We start from the raw sequence: 6,159 nt of genomic DNA, 5'->3' as shown, positions 1-6,159 counted from the left end.
GCACTATGACCCCATGCTTCCAATCTGCTGGCAAATTCCCTGTCTCCCATATTTTGTTAAAAAGTCTTAAAATCATACTCGATGATAAATCTGAGAAGTGCTTTATCATCTCATAGCATATGTCATCCTTGCCTGGAGAAGTATGTTTGACCCCCGCAAGCGCTCTCTTTAACTCATACAAAGTTAATTCTGAGTCTAAAATACTTCCTGGATTCTTCTTTACATAAATGTGAGCATTCTCCCTAACTTTCTATTCCCTATATTTCCTCATATTATCTGAAATATTACCATTACTGTGCACCTTTATGAATGCTTCCACTAACATATCTGCTTTGTCACTGTCTTTTATTGCTATTTTTCCATTATTTACTAAAACTGGAATATTGTTATTTCTCTGAATCCCTCCCATCTTCCTAATCCTATTCCAAACTTCCTTAATTTCAATTTCTTCCCCAGTTCTATTACAGAATTCTCTCCAGTAATTTCTTTTTGCTTTTCTTACTTCCCTTACTTACTTGCCTGTGCTTTCTTAAAGTTAATGTACTCACTAAACAATACAGATTTTCTGGCTTTCTTCATTGCTTTATTTATTTCCCTAACTGCCTTACTACACTCATTATTCCACCACGGGACTGCTTTTTTACTATTTATAGTTTTCTTTTTGCCAATTACTACTGCTGCCATATTTCTTAACACTTCACTTATTTTCTTAACTCTTCGATACTTTCAATACCATCTACTATTTCACACACATTGTTATGACACAATTCTTTAAAAAGCTCCCAGTTGGCGGGATTAAATTTCCATCTTGGAATTATCTCCACCAAGGTTTGTATGATGTCCACACCAATTTTACACCATATTGGATGGTGATCACTTCCCATTGTACTTTGTTTACTTACATTCCATTCACATTTTCTAGCTAGATTTTCTGACACTAAAGTAATATCTAAAGCTGATTTACGCCCATGAGTTACATCTATTCTTCTAAAACATCCATTGTTAATACATACTAACCATTCCCAATCTAACATTTCTTCCACAATCAGCCCATTATACTCTGTTTTAATATTCCCCCATAGTGTATTATGGGCATTGAAATCACCACACCATATTACTTTCTGATTTGTGTTACCTCTTATATTTTCCAATGCTTCCTTACTTAACTTTTCACATGGATTGTAAAAATTAACTACTTCAATACTATGACTCCCTTCCCAGACTTCCATCATAACCACCTCTTGGGCCACACTCACTTCAACATTCCTATATCCCACACCTTGTTTTATAAATGTAGCTACCCCACCTCCATTACCTTGTTTCCTGTCTTTCCGAATAACCACATATCCTTGTAAAACAAAATTCAACTGAGGTTTGAGCCATGTTTCTTGAACACATATTATATCAGGTTTATTTTCCAAATCAGAAATGAATTTTTTAAATTCTTGCCCATTAGCTATTAAGCTTCTCGCATTCCACTGAAATATTAAAAGCACCATTATGTACCACCACATCCTAGTTGGGTGTATATTGTCTGCATATTTAAGTTCTCATTAATCATATCCACCGAGATACCCTCGATCTCTAGATACTTTTCTGCTGCTTTGATTATAATTCTGATTATTTCTGTCCGGCTTTCAGTTTGTGCCGAACGGTTCACTACTTCCGCCATAAATGTAACAAATGCAACATTGTTCTTAATCCCAAATTTCTCTTTAGTTTTTTCCTTTGCCATATCAGTCTTTTGTTGAAGGATTTCTTTACTTTTCTCTCCTGATTCCAAATTCTTTCCTACCTTTTTTAGAGCCTCAGAGTATGACAATCGTTCCTGTATTCTAACTTCTGAACTTGAACCGCATGTTTCCTCACCTTGCATCCTCCATATCCCGCACTGTGATCCCCTCCACAATTACAACACTTGGGATTAACCCCTTGCCCGCATTTGCCATACTCATGGTCTCTGCCGCATCTTGCGCACCTCAGTTTGCCTCTGCATACAGCCACTACATGCCCAAACTTTTGGCATTTGTAACATCTTAGAGGAGGGGGTACATAGGGCCTTACCGAAAAGCTCATAAATCCCAAAATTATTTTACTAGGCAGCTTATCCTCATCAAAATGAATCATCACAGAGAGGCTGTCTCCCCTTTCATTATTCCTATTGCATTTTAGTCTTTTCACATCAACCACTGCACCTCCCGTAAGACCTCTCTTAATCTTTTCAACGGTTACATCTGTGAGGATCCTTGTTATTACACTTTTGTTGCCTACTATCCTTACAATATATTATCAATCTACCATCCCTCAACTTCTTAACACTTTCAATCAGTCCTATCACTTCCTTAATTGTTTTAGATCACTTCAGCGGATTATTGATACTGAAAGATCCGGTTTCAAGTTTCATCACTACCTTATACTCTTCCTTCCTTCCTTCTTGTCAGATGTGTTACATTTTCACTGTCAGTTTCAGATGCATTACTCCAGCTTTTCTTTCTTATTCGATTTTCTACTATACTCCATTCATATTTCCATTCCCGCCTTCATCCGCGTCAAACACTTCATCCTCCATTTCCAGATCACTTCTGGAATCTACGCCACTTCCTACCATGCACTCTCCAGTCACAGATCAGCTGTTGCCAAACCGTCCGGTACCTAGGACCAATCACCACGTTGGTTTGAGCTGTCCTTATGACGTTGTTCTACTTCTTCTTCGATCTAATAGCCAACTGGTGCAATGAGCATATACCGCCACCTACAGTAATTTGGTTTTATTTTCTCTTTTCTTCGACTCGAATTACGCTTTTGAAATGATGTTACGTAGGAGTGGAGTAATAACGCAACATTCATTTGTTCCGCAATAAATTCTATACATATACACACACGGAGTTAAAAATGTGCTCTTTTCTGATCCCAATGTCTAGAATTTCACAATTTCATATAAATACCATTTCTTATTTAATATTGATAGGCTACATAAGCACAATTTAAAAAAGATGGGTTTTTAAAAAGCTGTGATGTACTGTTGTGGACACCTGTTGCTTATTTTGCTCAATAATTTCTCCTATTTAAGTCCCCTTGCCATTCAGCCATGTGTTAATGAAAATGACATTTTCAAAGCATGAAATTGCAGTTCTTTGATGAGGTGGAAAATAATAAAAATCCAGCTATTTTCAAAGCTGAAAAACAGCATTACAAATGCTGACAAACAGCCCAGAAGAAGCCAGGAATAAGTGGAGGGACGTCATAAGTGTGACAAAACAGAGGGCTGCGGCATGTAAAAGGGAAGCAAACAAGACTGGTGGGGGTATCAATTCAGTTCCTCCTCTCACTACAGAGGAAGAGAAAGTTTTGGCCATCCTGGGGCCTGAACCATTGGAAGGGATCCTTGGAGGTATAGATGCATGTGCATCAACCAGGCCTTTGCCTTCAAAGTTCAGTCCTCCAACATCAGGCCCTCTCCAGTCTGGCCCTTCAACATCAGGCCTTCTCCAGCCTGGGCCTTCAAAATCACCAAAGGGTCCTTGTCTATTGCTCTCTTCCCCTGATTCACCTTCATCTGAGGCCTCCTCATGTGCTGAGTAACGTCCTCTGACACAGAAGGCGACGCAGAAGTCAGGCAGTGTATATAAATGCCTGCATAGGACAAGCGCAGTCTGCTCTGATTTGCCAGCTGACCCTGTGCATTGTGATTGGCCGAACACCGCAAGCACTCGTCGGAAATGTAACGCCCCTTACTATAATCGCGAGCTTCATCTTTCAAAATAAATGTAAAGACAGAGCCTGAAAGGGGAACAGAGTCGCGTGACCGACACAGTGATGAAGCTGGTATGTGTTTGCAGTACACAAGCCACGGTTAAGATCCACTACTCCACTGTGATGTGACCCCCTCTCTCTCTCTCTCTCTCTCTCTCGCTCTCTCGCGCGCTCTCTCTCTCTCTTTCGCTCTTTCGCTCTCTCGCACACACACACGATGCGCAAAACTCCGCATTTGAACAGTCAATAGTAAATATTTAAACTAATAACAAAACAGTAGCTGATTCAGAAGCGCCAGATTGTCATAGCAAAGTCAGAATGACCTCTTCTCCTAGGTTCACGAAACGGTCGTCCATAAAATGTATTGCTGTTCTGTTGTAAGTAATCTTAAAGATTCCTAAATGCATCTACTTTCGGAAGGCCAAATAAAGTGATTTTGCTTTCGCCTAGAAACACACAGCGTCTCCCTGACATGGCTGCATCAACACTAACTGCGGTTACTGAAACCACGCCTTCTTTCTTTGCGTGCACATTTGGGCGGCATTATGCTAATATTTCCACATAGTGAGGTAGATATGTGGGGGCGTGTTAGAACGAGCCGTTTTAGGGGGCGTGGCAGAGTCTTAACTTTGATAAAGAATATCTCTTTGGTTTTGAGACTTTAGTCTTTGCAACTTCAGGGATCTTATCTATGCACAATCAGCTTGTAAAACTCCAAAGAGGAAGGAAAACTTGAAAACACATCATATGACCCCTTTAAGAAAATTCCGGCTTCCAAGGGCCAAGATCCTTGAACTACTACAGGTTGTGAAACCACATCTTCAGAGGGCAACAAGAAGAAGCAACGCCTTAAGTTCAGCGGTGCAGTTGTTAGCTACACTGCATTGTTATGCTGTTGGAAGTTTTATAGACATGGTGGGTGATGGCCTGGGGCTCAGCAAATCTACAGTCAGCAAAACTGTGACAGCAGTAACACCTTTGCTGTTACAGTTTATGAAGAACATCCTGATTTCCCCCCAAACTCCTGAAGAAATCCAGCAGGCCAATCAACAGTTCTATAGTATTGACAACATCCCCAGAGTGATTGGCATCATCGATGGCAACCTTATCCCAGTGGCAAGCCCTGTGGTAAATGAGCCCTTGTACATTTGCAAGAATGGCTATCCAGCACCAGGGGATGTTCACTGACATTGTGGCAAAATGGCCTGGAAGCACACATGACTCTTTTGTGTGGGCCAATTCTGCAGTTTGCCAGGTGGCTAAAGAGGGTGGCTTTGGTGATAGCTGGCTGCTGGGAGACAGTGGATATCCTCTTCGCCCTTACCTCCTGACATCTGTGGAGGATCCAGCCTCCATTGCAGTTTAAACCATTTGTTTAATCTGACATAACTTCTGTTAAAAATTCTGTTTATTTGCCATTATGCCCCGCAGACCTAAATGAACACTTACAAAAATTAAAAATAATTTAGCAAACAGTGTATATACTGTATATATATGTATGTATATACACACACACACACACACACACACACACATATATATATATTTGTAGAGCATATTCTAATTCTGTAAAAACAACAAAATCACTCACTTATTTATACATTTTTGTTAATTTATTTGGGTACATTCATTTACTATAAAAACTGTGATTTGAGTGTTAACGCTTAATATAAGTGAAAACCTTTAACATACTGTTTTACCGATATTGTTGTATGAGAAATTTGTCTTTATGAATGTTTTAACAAAGATATTTACTTGACACTCACCTTTTCTTCGCACAAACGAAACGAAGGCTGCATTCCAATCGGCATGATTAATGCTTTCAGAGGGCACTTCGAAGAGAGAATAATTTCGAGGGCCACGCTGCTATATAGTTTCAAACTGAATTTGTAATAAAAAAATATTTAAAGGTGAATTAGGTAAGACCTAAGCACCACAACTTTAACTCTTCCAAATCACTCAAAGTGGATGGTGAAATCTTCGAAAGGAATAGGGCATAGGGTCGATAACTCTGAATAGAACACACCCCAAACTAACAACGACCTATGCCTCTGACCACAGGTGAAGAGCTGTCGTTCAAACGACACAAGTTTATGATGCAGTTTGCGAATGTTCGTTTGAACTATGGTTTCGGGAAACACTGAATCATTGAATTATGTTGGTAACGACGGAACTTGCGACCATAGTTGGCTAACGATGTGTAGGGTAACAGACCGAATCAGACAATTTAAGATTTGATAAAGAACAGTTGAAACACGAGGAGCTGAATTCCACAGAGGCCCAAGACACAGGATGTTCGTAAATCAGATCCTGGCGCCACAAGCCTGAACCAACTAGCAGCTTTGAGTAGCTCACAGCATTTAAACAAAAGAACACTTATTGACAATTCCAAGGAGATTGTCAATT

The sequence above is a fragment of the Sinocyclocheilus grahami genome, unplaced genomic scaffold (assembly GCF_001515645.1).
Source record: "Sinocyclocheilus grahami isolate Dianchi unplaced genomic scaffold, SAMN03320097.WGS_v1.1 scaffold1548.1, whole genome shotgun sequence".
Lineage (NCBI taxonomy): Eukaryota > Metazoa > Chordata > Actinopteri > Cypriniformes > Cyprinidae > Sinocyclocheilus > Sinocyclocheilus grahami.
Note: the sequence above shows the minus strand (reverse complement) of the source record.